This window comes from Rhipicephalus microplus, chromosome 1 (assembly GCF_043290135.1).
Source record: "Rhipicephalus microplus isolate Deutch F79 chromosome 1, USDA_Rmic, whole genome shotgun sequence".
Taxonomy (NCBI): Eukaryota; Metazoa; Arthropoda; class Arachnida; order Ixodida; family Ixodidae; genus Rhipicephalus; species Rhipicephalus microplus.
In genome coordinates this window covers 100,000,144-100,021,219 of record NC_134700.1, presented here as the reverse complement: position 1 = coordinate 100,021,219, position 21,076 = coordinate 100,000,144, and the positions used below count along the sequence as shown (strand labels likewise).

Here is a 21,076-nt window from a genome sequence, read left to right as displayed (position 1 = left end):
GGTCCTCGCGCCCCGTCGATGTTTCCGATGACAAGGTCGTACAGGGGGGTCGTCATGCATAAAGCAGTAACCTTCCTGCTGAAGTACGGGGTTTCAACCTCAATTTCTGCTTCGGGAAGCATCCGAACCGTACGGTCAATTAGGCAAACCGGTTTCGTTTTGCCTGGTAACTCACTTTCCCGTACCAAATTTCTCCGCACGATAACAGTGGAGCTGCCGGTATCTCTTAACACCGTAATCTTTTTGTCCGCAACTTTTCCAGGCAGCGATGGCATTCCCTTCGAAACACCGGTTGACTGTTTTGTCATTACAGCACCCACAATAGGGATTTTCTCTCCATTTTTCAACTCTACAAATCCGTCGGTGACGGCATTATCATCGGATTTTGGTGCTGCTAGCACACAGGATACCTGGTGAGTTTGACTCGCTCCGTTTCGACAAGCGCCTGCTTTGTGCCCAGTCTGTCCACACTTAAAACATTTTACTACCATAGGGCTCGTAAAGTTAGTACGACCATTGCTCGTGCGATGACCCACTCGGTTACACAGAAAACATCGCGGAACACTTTCCAGTGCACGCTTCTTTTGTTCGAGTGCCGAATTTTTCGAATCTTCGGGACAGTCCTTCTTGACCTTGGCCACATTAGTTCCACCTTGCGCTTCCAAGAATTGATCAGCCAATTCGAGCATGCTATCAAGTGACTCAGCCTTCCTCTCTTTCAAGTACAGCGACAGGCTTGGGTGGCAACTAGTGAGAAATTGTTCTCTAATTAGGAGCTCTCTAAGCTCTTCGTACTCCTGCGGTGTCCCTGAAAGTTAAATCCATCTGTCGAAATAATGGCCAAGTCGGGCGGCATACTGCGTAGCCGTCTCACCATCAGCTGGCTTTCCTGTCCGAAATCTGTCCCGGAATCCTTCCACAGTGAATCTAAATCGCTTCAGCAAAGCAGTTTTCACCTTTGCATAGTTGGCTGCATCGGTCGGCGTCAGCCCACCGTACACACTGAGCGCTTGACCACTCAAACAAGTACTCAAAGCAGTTTCCCATTGATGTTCCGGCCAATTCTGGCTCCTCGCAATCGTCTCAAATCGGTGAAGGTACGCGTCAAGGTCGTCCTTCGTTTCATCAAATGCTACGAGCAGCTTGCTTGGGTTCAAACGGAAGCCATGATCTTCCCGTTCGCTGCTTACAACTCTAGCTTGGACGGGAGTTTCACTTCGCTGTTGCAAACGGAGCCGCTCGAGTTCCATCTCGTGCTTCCGCTGCCGTTCCCTTTCAGCCATCTCCGCTTCTCTTTCTTTTCTCGCCCTCTCAGCGGCCAGCTTTTCTCTCTCCAGCTCCAAATTCAATTGCTGCTCTCTTTCTTCCTTCAGCTGTCGCTGTTTTGCCTCTCTTTCTTCTTTCAGCTGTCGCTCCTTTGCTTCTCTTTCTTCTCTCGCCCTTTCAGCGGCCAACTTTTCTCTCTCCAACTCAGCTGCTTTTTCTTCCTTGGCCCTCTCAGCTGCCAACCTCTCTCGTTCCAACTCAACTGCTTTTTCTTCCTTGGCTCTCTCAGCTGCCAACCTCTCTCTCTCCACCACCTCTTTCTCCTTCTGACTTACCCATTTCCGTAGTTCAGCGCCAAAAAGACCCATCTTCTCACCAAGAGCAACTAACTTTTCGAGATCCATGGTGTCTCGCAAATAAAGTCTTGCCGCGTGTAAAAAGTATCTGCCTAAATCAGTCTATCGGAACACTCTCCTGCACTCGTTAACGAGAACACTGAACAACACACAAAATCGTTCCGATAGCACTATCAACAACTCGAGGCTCTTTCTCACTACTTTGGACACACTGTGCACCAAAAGGTCCTGTCGCGGACGCTATATTAATTGTCACACCGGTCCCGTTAATTCGGGGAGGCGATCGCCAGGCTAATTCCATGGGCCGAAGTATCGGCCCCCCGAACCGCACCACGAAAGCGTGGACAATTTAGAAGTGGTACTTTTTGGCGCGCCAGCGGACGCCGGCTGTGGCCCAAAGAACAAGTCAGAGCTGAGAGTCGATAAAGAAAACAAAATATATTCTCAATAATGGCAGATCCGAAACAATACACAAGTATGCACACTCCACAATAGTTGAGTACAATACGTCACCAGTCAAACAACGTATTACACAGTACAATCAGCCACACTCGAAACAACGGACACAGACACCATACGCACTACAATGCAGTCGCATGCATTGAACATCCAAGACACTTAAAGACTAAAGAGATAGAAAACCTATTCAGTCCAAAGTTCTTGGAACAAAAGTCTGGATGATACTCTTCTGAGAATCACTCACTCAAAGTCCAGCGTTGTGGTCTCTCCGCTGCCCCCGAAGTTTTTCTTCCAGGAAACCTCAACGAAGTTTCTCTTCCAGGAAACCTCACGTCTTCAATTGGCCACTCTCCAAGCTTCAATCTTCTTCGACGGAAACACGTCATCTTGACACACGCAGCTGTTGCCACGCGTCTTCGCTCGATCGCGGTAAACACACACTCTTGCCTGTAGCTCGAGTCGTCACCCCTCAGGTGGAAATTATCTTCTTCTCCTGCTTTGTCTCTACGGACAAAACCTTCGCCGACTACACGGCGGAATCCCTACGCGTTCTGGCGCTAACTTCCATCTTCTCCTGATCTCTCACCTCGGCTGCTCCATTAAATACCTTCCGCGCGAGAATCCAGAAAGTTCTCGTCATTTCGTCGGCGCGATACGCAGCGAAGGCTGGGGAGAAGGCGAGACGGTTCGAATGCCGTCCGCGACAGATGACTCAACCCGGCCTCACCACACCCCTTTCCATCTAGAACATTCGAGTGCTTGCTCGGCCGCCGTTGTGGGGTGAGGAGGTTCGTCGGCAAGCCTACGCTTCCGAGAGGGGAGGGTCGAGCACCCCGGGGAGTACTTGGATGCTTGTTTTCTCCTTTTTTTTCTTTTTCCGTTGACCTCGCGGCGTCTCTCCCGCACGTTATCGCAAGAGTTTGGCGGCGCGCCCATTTTGAGCGCTCGTTTTGTTACAACCCGTAATTAAAAGCACGCTTTGTATTTCACTTTGCCAATAACTTCGCATTTTTTTCCTGAGGCTTATTCGCTTTGGCCCGCTGCCCCTTGGCCCTTACGGCATCAAGTGAGTTCAAGAAAGTCAGGCATGAACTGCAGCGTTTCGCAAGATCGGATACAACGAGCTAAGCGCTAGTGTTCCTTTATATAACATTGCATTACTATTAGCTGTTGCCGCATTGACTGCATCGCCCTTTCGGTTAAGCTGCGATTTTTTGTCACATTCACCGTGTCCTCCGCAAGCTGGTTTGCACCAAGGCCATGATTAAGTTCGGCGCTACTGCAAAGCCGGAGTAACGTAGTCACGTACACGTACAAAGGTAAACAATTAGTGAAGAGGCTGCTGATGATGCCTGCCATGCATACTGAAGTTACGTACAATTTTTCTACTTATGATGCGCAGCTTGTATTCTCCTGTGAATATAGACAACGGATATCCCACATAAAGCTTCAATGTTCACATTCAGACAGATGAAAATACTTGAAGCAGGAGATGTCTTCAAGTAACTCTGGTAATTGGTTTTGGTCTGAGGTTTCAAAGTAAAACTGCCTGGGTGTTAAACTTACTGAATCAACTGTTGGCTGTAATTATCGAAAATCACTGTACCACAAGCTATCTTTGGTAGCTTTCTGGAAGCGCCTTCAGCCAGATATAACTTAATTATTTGTTTATAATTTATCGGTGACTTGAAAACCAAAAGGGCAATATTGTGTGGTTAGCCCTGTGCTCTTTCAGTAACTATAATGAAAATTATAGTTACTGTTCAGTAATAGACACTCGATTCACAATATCGCTTGTGCTCTAATTGGGGATAAATTTTTCTCTGAAACAGAATAGCATTACTACTTTTGGATATTTCTAGCATGAAAAGTGACTCATTTTCCAATTTTCCTTAGCTGTAATCACGGTAATGCCAGCGTGGCAAGAACCAACCAGCCCAGATTTCCCTTCTTGTGCAGCCAGAAACATCATGTCAGATGAGCACGAGACAAATTCAGGGTACTACGTCTTTTTGTCGTGTGTTATTATGCTGCGCTACCATTATAGTCAGCGGCAACCAACTCACTTTTTAGGCAACAAATTGTATGAATATTTTTAGTTGTCTCAATTAGTTTTAGTTCAAAAACTTGGCCCCGTATTTGCACGTTAATCTGCAAATGTCGTCGAAAGACGATAGTCCTGCATGTGGAGAGAGTGAACAAATTATTTATTCGATGTTCTGCGATAGAAAATTGGTGAATGGTGTTATGGAGGCGCTGCGTTATGTCCCTGACACACGGGCACCCTGAAGTCCTTTAGACAAGGGGACATCTTTCGAAAAGGCGTTCGGGCCCAGTGACACACGACAAAGGTGTAACTCCTTTCCGGGAAAAATCCTTTTCGCAAAAGCAGATCCTGCATCTACTTTTCTGGCAGGAAGGGAGTACTCTCGCATACAGTGTGCATAATTTATCAATAGAAGAAAACGTGTCGTAACACTGCGGGGCCCTGTCAGTATTTTTTTGCGCTGAGAAAAGGTTTTCATTTTCAGCAGCAGTGCGATTTGTTGAAAAGTGAAGGCCTATAGTCTGTCCATACTCTCAAACGCCTGCATTGCGTCACTAGCGCGATCATGTTAGTTGTGACCCTCTCTAGCGAAGGGCGTTGGCTGTCTTCAATGAAACGGAAGGTGGCTGGGCTCACTCAAAAACACTGCTTAAAGTGGCCGTCGCCTAATAACGGCAATGTGTCTTCGAACCAGCATTCGTTGCGCAAATAGGCCCACCTTTCGCGGTTGATGGCTCGGGGGGACAGTGCGGAAGCAGTCAAAATGAAGATGTTCATGACGAGTCTTTGTTTGAGGCTCATCACTCTTGCCTTCGCAGCGTTTAGCTCATCTTCGATGGAGCCGAGGGCGACAAGAGTCAGGCCCAGCTCAACTGTTGCTTTATCTCTGTCTCTGCGCTGAGACATTGCAAGACCACGATGAAACGCGGCACGCCGTCACTGACCCAGCTGGACGCAGCCATGTAAAAAGCACGACAAAAAACAAAAACAGCAAAACACCAACTATTCATAGTTGCCAGACAAACTTAAGTTGCTGCTAAAAACGCAAAAGAGCGAAAGAAAATTACAGGTATGCGCATTATAAGCCACCAGATAATAAAAAAAACGGTTTTATGCTCCCGCGTCGCTGAATGTGATGTACACGCGCAGATTCTTTTTAATATTTCCATTCTTGTTGCTTCCCCAAACAGCGCCATTTTTTCTGCAGCGTTCCTCTGAGGCACCGCCTAAAGCAGTAGTCCGGTGACGTGTGTCATCAGCGCCACTCCTTTCTGCAAATGGTCCCCTTAGGTGACAAAAGGGCTTTACTTCAAAGTACTTTACTTTTGCCCGTGTGTCACGGGTAGTGCCTCCGGGTAGAGTGCCTCCAGCGTGCAGCGGGGGCGAACGAGCGCATCAAGTCACGTCACACGAGAGACGTGAGCGCCACCTGGCAGTGTTCTTGGAAAACGAAGCACGTGGCTCTGGGACGGGTGTGCGCGCCCGTCTCAGACGTCATAAAGTGTAGAACGCAAGGCGACGGGTCCGTGCCACCACCATCTCGTTTTAGCAAAGCGTTTGAAACTCGCCTTTTCGTGCCACCGCTGCATGATCAGCGCAGCGTGATAAGCGCTACGGTCCTTAAAATCACTTATGTATGTATTTTCTAGTAGAAGACGCACATGCAGAATATATACGTGTTGTTATGGTGACCCAGACTTGTGCAATAATTGGTTTTTATTGACAATTACGCAAGTACGAACGTTCAACCTTGAACAACATTGGTGGGCGCTGCGGATGGGGTCGGCCGTTTCAAGTACCCGGTGTCGGTAAGAAGGAACAAACAGAGAAATGTACAGGCAGACAGACAGACAGACAGACAGACAGACCAAAATTTTGCGTCGAAGATCCTCAAGAAAGACTATCGTCTCTAAAACGAAGGTACTTACATGTCGCACACGCAGGCGCCGTCATACAGTGCCTTCATCGAAAATGCAGACCACGGGCCGTTTTCTCGTGGTCGCCTTCATCTTGCTGTCGGTTCTCGTGGTGTTCTTCGCATCTAGCGTCTTTCTCATCAGCCTCGGTGACTTAGCGAGCAGTGAGTGCTTCCGTCAAAGTGCTGCTCAAAGGCTTCCATGTCATTTATGCGGCACTAAATTAGCTTCAAGTTGTGGTGCAAATTACACAGTGTAATCTCACTCTGCCCTTATTTGAACGATGTATCACTCATAATGATCATGCGAATTTCGGTTCTTCGGTGATTCGGCGGCACTCTACGGAAAAAACACGTGTCTTTCAAATTTATTTGGCATGAAGTTAACATGCTTAAAACCCAAGGTACAAATTTCGCTTAGTGTGTTTATCAGGTTTCATTTAAAGGAATTTCAAGAAATGAAATTAATAAATAAAATTTTTGAAGAAACGCTTTCCAGAGAAGAAATTCAACATCACTTTGGCTATGCCCTTACAATGATGTTTTATTAGGAACATCTTTGTAAGAATTACCTAGTACAAGAAAGAACATCTAGTAGCTCACATAATATTCGTGTCACATTGTGGGGGAGCAGCTGACTGATTCCAGTCGTCGGCCTTTTTGTGAGATGTAAGCCAAAGAACAAAATCTTTATCGACAGCACATGTTACCAGGTACCTAACCACATTTAGCAGTGTGAACTACGACTCTGATATATTTTCAATGAGAAGTCACGCCTACATTTTGCTCTCTTAAACTTGAGAGACCGTCATACTTGCCTTAAGGCTTGCGGAACCCGAATATTTTCATAACAACATCTCCCCGAAAGGGACCATGGAGTGATGCGGAGCATCCTGGTGAGTTTCAATGGTGTTTTTAACGGTGGTGTTTACCGGTTTGCGGTGTTACCTTTGTGGTAAAACTTGCGTGTCATTACGTTGTTAACTTGGTTTATTACCCCGCATCACGTGAACGTTGTGTTGAAAACTCCGGCTGCGGAGTGAGCATAGGTTAGCAGACACTCCCTGCGTAGGTGTTGCGAGACAAGGGATGAGGAGCGTGGGAGAGGAGGGGGAGGGGATTACCTTGCGCAATGGGCGAGTGAGCGCAAGCAGCTGGCAGGAGAGAAGTGAATAGAGTATACCGCGCAGCTGTTGGAGAGAGCCAAGGAAGAGAGTCGCGCATGCGTAGTGTGAGTGTGGACAATTGACGCGTGACATCGCGAGCAAAAAATTCTCCGCCTTTATTGCCGGTAAATATGCGTTTCATTTCACTGATAACGCACACAGTTGTTTGTGTTTCATGGTTTCGAAAAACTTTGAAAGTAATGTTATTGCGCTGACAGCTAAGTCAATTTCTATCAGTCAATTTCAGCGTGCTATAAGCCACTTTATATTACTTATTTTGACCATCCTTCCCTATGAAGTCTTGATAAGTTGTGTATTATTTTCCCCAGGACATGAAAAGTTTCGGGCGATCTCCCTACGAGCGGCTCGTGGTAAGTTATTGTCTTCAGGCTTTACCCATGTTGGCGCAGTATTCGGCACCAAGCCCATATACTTTTTGGCATAAATGAAGCTTCTAAACAAACAAAAGTATCTTACGACTGTTGGGGTGCAAAATGCCTGGTATAAGCCGTTTTCTGCATAGGTGTACTAACACACATTTACATATACTGCAATGGCACCAAAGAGCGGCAGCGAAAATTCGAATGATTTTGTTCAACAGTACGGCGGAACACAAAGGAAGTCGAACACACAATAGTGGCAACATAACATTGACAAGTTTTACGTTTCCTGGGAAAAAAGAGAAGAAAATAAAGTAAAGGACATGCTGCAAGTCACTCCAGCCATTGCCATCCGCATCTCCCAAGATGGATATCTCGTTTTGCGACAAGCCAATGGAAGCTTGGCGAACCACCCTTTTATTTCTTATCATACAGCTCAATAACTCCAGATTCGCCGAAGATAATACAAACAGTGGCTGATAGCCAATAAATAATGGCATCACTTTTGCCTTCTTCCCAGTAATGATAGAGTGTTTATGTACTCAGTCAGAAATTGTCCCACTTTACCCCTTTACATTTTGCTGCTTGCCGTTGGGAACATATATTTGCATATTTAGAAGAATTTAAAGGAGCACTGGCGTCAAATTTCAAGATCGAGATGTGCCCATCATTCAATCACTTGGTATGCATAGGTCTTCTTAGCCAAATTTGAATGGCGTCTGTCGCGTCGAAATTATTTTATTTCAACGTCAAACAGCGTAGAAAAGTTAAGCAGAAAAACTTCGGCTGCCCTGCGACATAGACACTAGTGCTACGTGTTCTGTGTGATACATTCCACAAATACCATTCTGAGTAACCATGCCCTAGTAGCAATGATGAGTACGATCCGTGTGTTCTTATCGTGGTGCCAACTGGCGCCGAAAAATACTCACTAGTCACGTCTGATCTTCGTCGCATTGGTTTGAATGATTTCGTGAAATTATCGAGATAAAAACCACCTTTCAAAGAATGCCAAAAGAATAGAACATGATTAAACGTGTTCTTGTCGCTCAGCAAGTTGGGGAATCGTTGTGAGTTGCAGGTGAGTTCCAGTCATCTAGTTCGACGCACGGAAAAAGCGCAGTGAGGGTGTAGTCCTGCAGTCCTGCAGGACTACACTCTCACACTGCACACTACTACACACTGCAGACGACTGCAGTCCTGCACCGAGTCATACGTAACATACATTCAGGATGCGCTCACCCTATGCCGCACGGTTGATGACGAAATGCTGGAATCCGAAAAGGGCGCGCACGTCCTCAAAGGAATTGCGGATGATGCCTTCACTCTCCTTGTGTTCCGCAACTCTTCGACAGTGGATGACGTCAATAACGAATGCCGATGCTTTGAAGAAGCGAAAAGTCGTCGTATTACTCACCAATTTTCGCGTCTTCTCAACACGGCTGCCACGTCTACTTGCGAAGACACCCGTCTCCCTTCAGCCGCTGCTACTTCCGACAATAGTGTGGGCATCGTTCGCCGTGAAATCGAGGCCACATCTCCTATTGTTGATCATGTCCGTGCCACTGACGATTCTCGTGCAAAAAAAAAAACTTTTATACAGACAGTTGTCCGCCAGGAACTGGCCAACAAAGGACTACAGATGCTCTGCCCAGTTAACAGACCTGACCAATTACCTGGTGTATCTGATATGCCCCACCGTCCGTACAACCGTCCACGTTACCGGAACTCGGCTGAATGACGAACCTCCGATGATAGAACTATCTGCTTTTTCTGCAGACGAGTCGGCCACATTTCATGCGATTGCCGTAATTCTTGAAATTGGCGGCCATGGCCGCACTACGCCAACACCCCGCACCCACCTAATGGTTCCCTCATGCCAATATACGTCCACCACGACAATGCTTCGCTACCCATGCCCGATCGTCCAAACCGCTCGCTGTCGTCATCCGGATGCCTGTCCCGCTCACCTAACCGTCGCCGCTCTCCCTCTCCTTCCTACCACCTCCAGCCCTCGGAAAACTAGCGGGCGCAGCTCCTAGAGGTGAGCCTGCCTTGACTACACGACCCGAAATTTCTCTGCGCATGCTACCCGGACACAAGAACTTGATCAACGTAAATGTACACGGAACACCCGCAATAGCACTCATTGACACTGGCGCTCACATATCTGTAATGAACTCTAGTCTTCGCGCTCGGCTAAAGAAAGTGGTTACGCCTGCTGCTATCACTGTAGTCCGATTAGCTGATGAAACAACGTCAGCTGTCACTGGGATGTGTGCCGCCCACGTCACTGTGGCTGGATGTCATACTTCTGTTTTGTTTTACGCCCTGGACCACTGCCCACAAGAAATCATTCTGGGATTAGAATTTTTGTCGGAGCATTGCGCCCTGATTGACTGTTCTGTTGGTGTTGTTGAGCTTGCTTTACTACACGCCGTTGACCATCCTGCTCCTGCGCTGCCAAGGCTATGCTCCGTCGAGTACATTCACCGATTATGTCGAGCTGTGACGTATACGGACGTCTCTTCCGATCCACCTGTGGCCGATGGAGATTATGTGGTGTCACCTAACGCTACCGTCCTCTCTTCGTTTAATGTAACGTTCCCGCACACGATTATCATTATGAAGGACAACATGGCATGTCTCCCTAATGGGAACTTTGGAATTGGCGCGCAAGTACTGCCCCGAGGAATATGCCTAGCAACACTTGCCTCGGCCAGCCACTACAACATTTTCGCTTTAACAGAGGATACACCGTCACTTCCCAGTCTTTAGTTGCGCACTAACCGAGATGGCATAACCAAAATGATCCTATCTGGTCTCCCTACCGAGCATGTGCACGCGCTCCGTGGCCTTCTTGCGTCATATGAAGACATCTTTAATCTCCACGACGGACCACTAGGCCAAACGACCATGGTAAAGCGTCGGATTAACACCGGCGATGCGAATCCGGTACATCGGCGGCCCTATCGAATATCCTCCAGGGAACACCACGTGAACCCGAAAAAAGTTGACAAGATGCTTCCTCGGAACATCATTGAGCCTTCTTCAAGCCCCTGGGCTTCGCCTGTCGTCCTCATCAAAAAGAAAGATAACAGCTGGCATTTACTTAAGAGCTGGCATTTACTGGAATCATAACAAGGTAACGAAAAAATACGTACAACCCCTGCCACGGATAGATGACGCCCTTGACAGCCTTAGTGAGAAAATTATTTTTCTTCTATCGACCTCCGTTCCGGGTACTGGCAGAGAGCAGTTAATGACATGGACCATGAAAAGGCAGCATTCATAACTCCTGACGGACTCTATCAGTTTGAAGTAATGTCGTTCGGGTTGTGCAATGCCCCAGCTATAGTATACATTCGACCGAATGATGGACGCTCTTCTTCACAGTTTTAAATGGTCAATCTGTTTGTGTCACCTTGAAGACCTCATTGCCTTCTCAACAACTTTCGAAACACACTTCGAGCGTCTCTCAACTATTCTTTTTGCTTTCCGAAAGGCAGGACTTCACTTAAACTCGTCGAAATGTCACTTGGGACGCCACCGACTCACTGTCCTCGGTCACCTTGTTGATTCTGGTGTTCGTCCCGACCCTGAGAAAATCCGCGCAGTCAAAGATTTCCCTTTGCCGACCTCCGCGAATGACGTTCGGATCTTTCTGGGCCTCTGCTCTTACTCTCGCAGATTTGTGCGGAATTTCTTTCCCGTCACGTGCCTACTCACGGAACTACTGAAGAAAGATGTGAGTTTTGTGTGGGGACCTGAACAAGCCAGAGCATTCGCTAAGCTGACCGCCAGACTTGCGACGCCACTGATTCTTGGCCACTTTATATGTCCGCTCCAGCAGAAGTGCACACCGGCGCAATTGGCCATGAAATCGGAGCAGTTTTGGCACGAAAACAGCATGGCTTCGAGCGTGTCATTGCATACGCTAGCCGTTTCTCATCGCCAGCGGAACGAAATTACTCAATGACTGAACGTGAATGCCTTGCGCTCGTCTGGGCAGTGGGTAAATTTTGGCCATATTTGTATGGGCGGCCATTCACAGTTGTCAGTGATCATCACGCCTTATGCGGGCTGTCGTCCTTAAAAGATCCTAGTGGAAGTCTCTGCCGACGGGCTCTACGCCTACAAGAATATTCGTACACAGTCGTTTACAAATCGGGCCGCCATCATGAAGATGCCGACTGCTTGTCGCGTCATCCAGTCGACCCGTTGGATGTTCCTGAGAGTGGCGAGTCTACTTGCGTGCTGGAACTTTCCGCCTGCGGCAACATCGAAGATGAGCAACCTCGTGATCCTCACTTGAGAGATATCATCCTTCGGCTGACTGGTTCCGCAAGTCCTCCGTCTCTCTGTATGTTCCTGCTCCGAGACGCCGTATTATATCGCTACTGCATACATCTTGACAGACCTGAGCTCCTACTGGTCATACCCCATCATATGCGTCAGACTGTCCTCGCGCAGTTACATGACATCCCAATGGCTGGTCACTTAGTAGTCTCAAGAACATATGACCGTGTTCGACGTCGCTTCTTTTGGTCTGGTATGTACCGATCCGTCCATCGATACGTCGCTTCTTGTAAATCCTTTCAACACCACAAAAAACCGACAACCCTTCCAGCAGGACGCCTTCATTCCATTCAGATACCATCAGAACCAATTTTTAGGGTAGGTCTTGACCTACTTCGACCTTTCCCTTTATCGGTCATTGGGAATAAGTGGATAGCAGTCGCCACGGACTACGCCACTCGTTATGCCATCACGCGGGCCCTTCCTACCAGTTGTGCAACCGACGTCGCCAACTTTCTCCTAGAAGACGTCACACGGTGCCCCTCGACAATTACTTACCGATCGGGGTCGCTACTTCCTATCCCAGGTTATACAAGACATATTGCATTCTTGTGCTACAAGACACAAGTGCAAACAGCCTATCACTTTCACACCGACGGGCTCACAGAACGGCTAAATCAAACTATCACAGAAATGCTCGTCATGTACGTTTCCACCAACCATCGTGACTGGGACGTGGTCCTGTCATTTGTGACATTTGCCTATAATACGTCCCGGCATCATACAGCAGGTTTCTCGCCTTTTTTTCTCCTGTATGGACGAGAACCCACGCTACCTTTTGACAGGCTCCTTCCTACCAATACCCACACATCGTACTACGCCCACGATGTTATCTCTAGAGCTCTACAGGCACTTGAAACTGCTCGCCTGCGTCTTAGTGATTTGCAGGACCGCCAACGACTGCTGTACAACGCCCGCCACCGCGATGTTACCTTCAAGTGTGATGACACGGTCGTTCTCAGCACGCCATCACGGCGAGCTGGCCTGTGCGAAAATCTGACTTCGTCATACTTGGGTTCGTACCGTGTCGTGCGCCAAGTTACCGATGTGACCTATGAAATTGAACCATTTCACAGCACCGGCGCCCGCTCGTGTTCTGATGTTCTGCACGTCTCTCACCTGAATCGACACCACTCGGACCAACCGAGCACCGAGACGGTGCCTTCGCCACCGGGATGTGATCCTACGTAGCGCCACGGATAACTCTAAACTCGATAAGGAAGAGGACGATGTCAGAGCTCTCGTGCAGACTGGGTTCCATCTTGTATGCCTGCTTGTTAAATCGATAGTAAGCATATTTCTCCGACGCCTTTTCTCTGTAACAATATGTTTTGTTACACACACACGCACACACAAACGCGCACGCACAAGCACGACTTATCTATAGTGATGCAGTGTTTGCGCAATATGGCCACTTTCCTGTGCTAGAACAGCGCTCTGCTGTAGTCGAGACACCTTTTTTCACGATGTCTCACAAATGGCACATAGACACACACGCGCGCGCGCGAATGGTACATACAGTTTTTTTTATCTAAAGCAAGAGCCGCATAACCTCCAAGATACACGCCGCGCGCTCAAAATCTAGGAGGCCATAAACAGTCTCAAAATGTCTCGCAGATGGCAGCACGTTATCTATAGCGTTTGCTGTTTGCTTGATCAATGCCTCTGCAAGGGCATGATATGTGTTTAAACGTTCCTGTGTGTTTTTAGCGGTTATGTCTGCACTTTCCCGGCCTTTTTCGACGTAGTTTGGTAGCCTCCCAAATGTGCCTACAAATCGCCAAATGGGCTCGTTTTTGTCGTCACACCTGCCGAACAAAATGCGTAAACGAGACTCCTTCCACTACATGGCATTTATGTAGTGTTTTTTCACGAAACACCCGCACATAACATCGTAGCTTTGGGGGAGGAAACCTGCTTGGCACGCGAACGGCTGGGTTTCAATCCTAAGTGGGACCGAAACTTTTATTCTTCGTTTTATTTGCTTCTTGATTTTTTCCTCACGAATAATTTTTCCTCACAACCTACAGTACTGACGCTGATGGTGGAATTTCTGCGACACGTGTTCTCTAACGCTATCACGTCAAAAATAAGAACGTGGCTTTCACCTTAGGGTCACCTTCTGGCGAATGCACAAGAGACAGACAGACAGAGAACTTTATTAAGGTCCTGAGGAACACTACCTCAAGGCGGTAGAGCAGCGGGCCACTCCCGTTGTGCCCCTAGTTGATGTATAAGTTCGCAGCTCCTGAGCACAAAGGTCAATTCCTCTTCCTTTGGTGCTGAGAACTCTGTAGCGAGAGGCAGTAGTGAGAGCATGTGGTCTAGCGTAGATGCGGCACTACTATCTGGGCATGTTGAATCAATGCCTTCATTGAACTGGCTGTGGGAATGAAGGCATCAAGCCTGCTGGAACTAGATATATATATTTTTTTTTAATTTCAGCTGACACTTGACTTTCTACACTCGCTATGTTCTACTGGGAACGAAGTTTACATGCGAATTCCGTAACATTGTTTACTTCTTTCAGGCGGGCGATTGAGAACGCCGACTGTACTTAGAACAATGTCGTTGCCTTGTTCTCTACGCAGACAACTTAGACGACAGCGTGAAGGTCGTCGTCTGCCGAAGCTCCGACTGTCGCGCTGAAGGTGAGAAAACTTCTTCTGAGTTTAGGATGATAAGTAACAAAATAAAGAGGGCAGCACGCGTTCGTCTAACAGTTAAGATGAACGACGTACCCCATTTGCATGGTCAGTTGCGCTGCTCGGCAAATGGAAATGAACTTTACTGTGCAATTGTGACAACTTCCTGACCGTGAAAAAAACTATATATGGCTTCGTTACTTAACAGAAAGAGCCGTTGGGGATGCAAGACGATGGCGACCACTCTCGCTTGGTTCTTACGTCACAAAATCTTTTTTAAGTAGTTTAGATTCAAAACTACCGCTGGATGCAAGTAAGCGGCGCTCAATAGAAGCACCTCACTGAGCTTCGTGTAGTGTTTTCAACAGGATTGCGCACGTGTAGAACATGCGCAAGTATAGGTTGAGTTTCAAGAAACTGGCGCTGAAGTGAAAACAGTATACAGCCATTAACAAAAGTTCATTTTCTGGAACTTATCGGTTTGCGCGAACACAACGCTTTTCATAGGTTGCAGCGAAAATCTGTGAGGTAGGCGCTGTACACGCAAGATAAACAAAAACATTTTCCGTACTTTTGACTAGATGCCTGTTTTACAAGGAACTGAACCTTTTGGTTTTCGTTTTTTAGACTACGAGAAGGAAGGAGAAAAATTTTTATCTAAGCTGGCCGTGTCATATAGCCCTTGTCCCCGCCGGGCTGGTTGATAACAACTTTGTGGTAGTCCCTAGTCTGAGACATCATTAGTCGAAGCCACCACCCGAGCCCGCTGGACCAGACAGACAGACAAAGAACTTTATTGTGGTCCTTAGAAACTGCGTATTGACACCCCTTTTAGGGAGAATCCGTAGCAGTCCGGGCCGCTCCCACGTAGGAACCGAAAGACCAAGGCCCTCTGCCCTCTCGCAGGCCCTATGGAGAGCCCGAAGTTGGACCAGAGTTTGCTGTTCCATCAGTGTGTAACTATTAGGTAGGGTCGTCACCCAGTCCTCTTCGGTGTGGTTGGAAATGGGGGTTAATTTAGGGTTCATTTGGCAGGCCAAGACCATATGGTAAGTTATGGCCACTTTACCACAGTACTGACACTGCCTACTTATTTTTGGGTCGTAATATTTGAGTATGGCTGGACAGAGCAGCTTGTATGTCCATAGGCGCCACAGGACGCGCTCTTCTGTTTTTGTGGGTCCCTTCTCTGGTGCGGCACACAAGCGGCATTGCTCAACGTAGAATTATTCGATCTCTCGGAACCATGTTAAAGGCGTGGGACGGGAATAATGTTTGCCGCAGCCAGGAGTGATAGTTCACTGCCACAGAAACGAATACTAGGTTTTCTATTACAAATATACACATACATGCGCCGACACTTCGCCTTTCGCTACTTGACTTCACTATGTCTGTCACTGTTGTTGATGTACTGTTCCAACCTTTTCTTAATTTTCATGCGTGCGATGCATGATGCCGTTCAGGATTGTTATATTAAAGTATGCTACATTGTTTTGTACTTCTATAACACGGAAATACGCCCATATATGTCATATTCTGGTGGGAACCTGTGTCGCTGGATTTCGTGTCTGCTTTACAGGGTATATGTTTTTTTTAACTTTTTGTCAACAAAGGTGCTGAGCACGACAGAGGGAAGGACATGGTTATTTCGACAAGGCACATCATTGAAGCTGTTTTGTAGGGTTACAACTGAGCCGCACCACAGAATCTCCCCCCTCGAAAAAAGAAAAATGCTTTTAACAGTAAGCTATCCTGGCGATTCAATATACTACAACTTCTACAAATGACCGTCCTAATCGGCGTATAACATAGGTCACTTATTATGCAAGCTTCATTCGGAGCTGTACACTTGTACTGTAGGTGGCGCTTTGTCATGCTGTTTTGTGTCGGCGGCCAGTATGAAGGTCTCGATTCTGGACATGCCTGCAGATATGCTACTTCTAGCACACGACCTAGCCGTGTAATTTTCATTTACCTTCATTGTTTTGCTTTATCTCCCCGTGAAGCAGAAGACGCACACCCAGCAGCCTCTCTAACGCTCGGCTCGCTCGGGCGAGCCGAGGATTGTGCATCTTCTTCTTCTTCTTCACAACCTGAACAATGGAGTTCCAACTAAAATAATTGAAATTGGCATTCGTTGTATGGTTATCTCGTGAATTAGTAGGACAGTAGATTAGCACAACTCTCCGAAAAATCTTCGGGAACTTCATGTTCAGCATCGTGGCCGACAGCACCGCAAGTTTATAAAACATAACTATTCATGCTCATCAGAGAGTAAACTACTACAGAAGCACAACTAAACAGTATGAAGCAACGCTTCAGTGGCTCCGTAATCTGCGCATCTTCATAGTGGTTGTCGCACTGTGGTCTAGAAGTTCACTATGCGTCTCAAGAGATGATACCATCCCGTGCCAATGCTCTTGGCATCCTTGGCAATTCTTTAGGCACAATCTTCAGGCGCTTATTTTTTAATAAAACCTCAATTGCGGGGCAAAAATGGAGCTAAAATGAAGTGCAAGAAAAAATGGTCCCTAAATATGGAAGCCACAAAGTCACGTGAAAATTTAGGTCTACATATGCCAGAACTTTGTCAGGTACGTGCATGGTCATGTTTACGTAACGTTAGACCGCGTGTAGTGGTGCCGGAACCAGAGGGAGTGTGGAAGTCAGGAGAGTGGTGAGTGGAAGAATTGAAACAGATTAGCCGATAAAGTTTATTTCTGTCTGCATGGGCACCGTCAGAGCAAATGCCAACAATACGCTGTTATGCTCAATACTAGTAAAGGAAGCACTTAGAACTTTTGTTATTTTAGGACACAGCTTCGGTTCTATAAAAAGTGGTTCATCGAATCACCAATCATTCCCTTAGTTTTTCTTTCGTCGAGGTTGAAAGTCTGTCTGCGGTGCAGAGGAGGCCCTCTCCCTGGGCGTGGACGAGGCCAAGCCGGCTTGCAACGACTTCTACGCGCACGCGTGCAGTCGCTGGACTCGACAAAACCTTCCCTCACGCCACCAGGCGGAAAACGCTCGGGCGGAAACTGTACGAACCCGATACGTGTCCTATCTGTACGGTACGCTTTGTTTGTATATCTTTGTTTTCTTAAATATATTAAAGTGCACCCATGCGTAATGCATATTGAGGAAAGATTTCTTTTGTAGAACGACAGAAAGCTCTACTAAATCATGGGAATTTATGGTTTTAGAATGCAAGCCGTGCTGCCATGGCGGTGCAGAGTGGAGACGCGACGCGCGAGCGTTCGTGAGCGTTTTATGTCCCCTCCATCGATGGCCACGCAAATACAAGCACAAGCAAATATAGCCGGACAACGATCTCTTTGTCATCTCTTGTGTACACCTTTACACTCTTCACTTTCCTCGGCGATCATGACGAAACATTATGAAAGAAGAGCAGGATATTAATGTTTTTGTGAATGCCTATGACTACGTATTTTCGTAGCTCCACTGGACGTCAGTTCCGCTGGATAATATTGCAGTGGTTTTTAGGCCCGTATTTTGTTATTTTGTGCGTGTCATTTCTTCACTGGTTAAACTTGATTATGGATACTCCTGCTTGTTCCGTTATTCAGTGTACAACAACGGTAATACTCCGGTTTATGTCTTTGGGTCCCTTTTCCATGTGTGAACATCCTTCATCCGTGTTGCAGCTGTGTAGATTATGGGTATATAGGGCGGCTGTCATATCCGTCTGGCGAAGAGGCTTGACCTTGGCATTTACGTTGAAAAACGTTAATGATATAGATATAGTGCTAAAGGCCAACACAAGGTGATATAGTGCTAATGGCCAACAACAAGGAAGATTTGCAGAGATTGATGGACATCTGCGGTAATGAGGGAGATAGGTTAGATTTTAGATTCAGTAAGGAAAAATCAGCAGTCATGATTTTCAATGACAACGAAGGTAGTGAGCTTAGAATACAGGAGGTCACGTTAGAGATAACAGATAAATACAAATATCTGGGCGTATGGATAAGCAATGGGACCGAGTATCTGAGGGAACACGAAATATACGTGACGACTAAAGGTAACAGGAATGCAGCCGTCATGAAAATAGGCCACTGTGGAATTACAATAGGTATGATGTTGTGAGAGGAATATGGAAAGGGGTCATGGTTCCTGGGCTGACGTTCGGCAATGCGGTCTTGTGCATGAGATCAGAAGTTCAAGCAAGATTAGAAATTAAGCAACGTGGAATAGGTAGGCTTGCTTTAGGAGCTCACGGGAATACACCAAATCAGGGAGTACAAGGTGATATGGGATGGACATCGTTTGAGAGCAGGGAAGCTAGCAGCAAGATAAAATTTGAGATGCGATTGAGAGAAATGGGGGAAGAGCGTTGGGCTAGGAAGGTTTTCAGCTACTTGTACATGAAGAATGTCGATACAAAATGGAGGAAGCGAACCAGGAAGTTGACTGGTAAATACTTAGAAAACAGCAGGTGGCCAAACCAAAAACAACTCTCGGTTAAGAAGAAAGCGAAGGAAACGGAGACTGACATGTGGAGAATGGGCATGATAAAGAAGTCCGCACTAGAGATCTATCGAACGTTTAAGCAGGAAATTGCCAAGGAAAGGATCTATGATAATAATCGGGGTAGTTCTCTACTGTTTGAGGCCAGAACGGGAGTACTGCGAACCAAGACATATCGAGCCAAATACGAAGGGGTAGACACAGTATGCAGTGCGTGTGGAGAGGAAGAAGAAACTGCCGAACACTTGATAATGTTCTGTAAAGGGCTTCACCCTATAGTTCAGGATGATGGCACAGAGTTTTTCAAAGCACTGGGGTTTAGGGACCGGGAGGGCAAAATAAACTTTAAGCGGGTAGACTTAACTAGAAGGAGGTTATCTGATTGGAGGCTAAAGTCAAGGCACGAGTGAAAATTAAACTCTTCACTGCAAAGTACGAATCCTCAAACTCTTTTTTTAAGGAAAAAAAATATAGTTTTTGGTTCATTAGGTATTACGGCTTGGTGGCGCTAGCCACCGCCCGATCTAAAGGGTACAGCCATATCCATCCATCCATCCATCCATCCAGCAGTATCAAGAACAGTCCAAGACAATATTGTCACACTTGAGCTAGCAAATGTCAAATCTAAGACGGACTTCGAATTACATCGAATGAATGTCGGAACTCTGGAGTTCCAACAAATAAGGTTATTCCGATCGGTCCAGTCCCACAACCGTTTTTCTGATGAATCAGTGCGGAATCCCTATCAAACCTGATGGGAATTGAAGTCTGCCGCAAATAGTATACTGTTTCTGCAAAAACTCACAGTCACGTCAAGGGTTCTTTCATCTTCTACTCAGCCGGAAGGTAGTTGTTGACAGATAGTGGCGCGCATCCGGGAAAGTGAATTTCCAGAACCAATACTTCATAATCGTGTGATATTTGTTGGTAAACTAAGTGCGCTTTATGGCAAATTTTCGATGAAATGAAAAACATTAATCCTCCACCACGTGAGTCTCGGTCCAATCGAAAGCACTGATAGTTTTTTAGGTTGAAGTTTTGATCAGCAGACAGCCAAGTTTCATGTAAAATTATGACGTCTGGAGATTGTTGAGAAATTAGGTATAATAAGTCTGTAGTTGCAGAGTGAATTGAACGGCAGTTCCACTGAAGTACTCTAAGGTACCCTATGATAATAAGCAAGCAGTAGCAACTGCTTGATCTAAGATACTATCTTTTAAGAAGTCCACTTTAGTCCTAGGTTCCTTCACACTCTTTTTTGTTTTTGAATGAGAAGAATTATTAAGTTTGCTAGTGGGTGATCTGGTACGTTTCAAAAGGCGAGCATCCATATCTACATCCCGATTAATTATTGATTCTGAATCAGATATACCTTCCTGCTCAGTTGTGTTAAGTCTGGAAAGCATTGCCTCATTATCGATAGAGACATCTGACTGATGTTTGGCAGGTTTATTAATTGAGGCACTAGGAGGTTGGATACGCTTAGTTATTCGATCAGATGCGCCCGACATCTGTGAATCCATAATATTATTGAGTGAGTCGGACAGATTGAGTAAAAATTTTTTAATACTTTTTCTACGGCCTTTTCTACCATAGAAGAAATGGACTTAGAAAGTGATGCATCCATAGAAAGAGGTGGACGAGCTGCTAAGCCGGCATAACCCTGACTCCTGCTTTGAATTTCTGCAATTGCTTCTCTACGAGAGCATCGTCTCCTTTCAATGATTTCAATCACCTGAAGTTCCTTTGATCTTGCAGGGCAGTTAGGATCGTCTGCAGCGTGATTTGCCTTGCACAAACAGCATGTCTTATTGTCTGATTGACACTTAGCAGTACTATGACCAGCCCCGTATATGGCTCCGCATATGCGGCATCGAGTCTCCGATCGACAACCTTTAGTACTGTTCCCAAAGCGCCAACATTTAGCACATTGTAGCGGACGGGGAGCCAAAGCTTCAACCTTATAGATAAGCGGCCATGTCTTGATCTACGAAG

At 46.6% G+C, this 21,076-nt stretch overlaps 1 long non-coding RNA gene across 1 annotated transcript; it reads left to right on the top strand.

The window, feature by feature from the left end:
• The first annotated feature begins 7,536 nt into the window (after positions 1 to 7,536).
• Positions 7,537 to 17,658, top strand: LOC142768584 (uncharacterized). Its single transcript, XR_012885346.1, has 3 exons — positions 7,537 to 7,580; positions 14,540 to 14,599; positions 17,503 to 17,658. It is a non-coding gene; the product is annotated as an uncharacterized LOC142768584 (long non-coding RNA).
• The last annotated feature ends 3,418 nt before the right edge of the window (positions 17,659 to 21,076 follow it).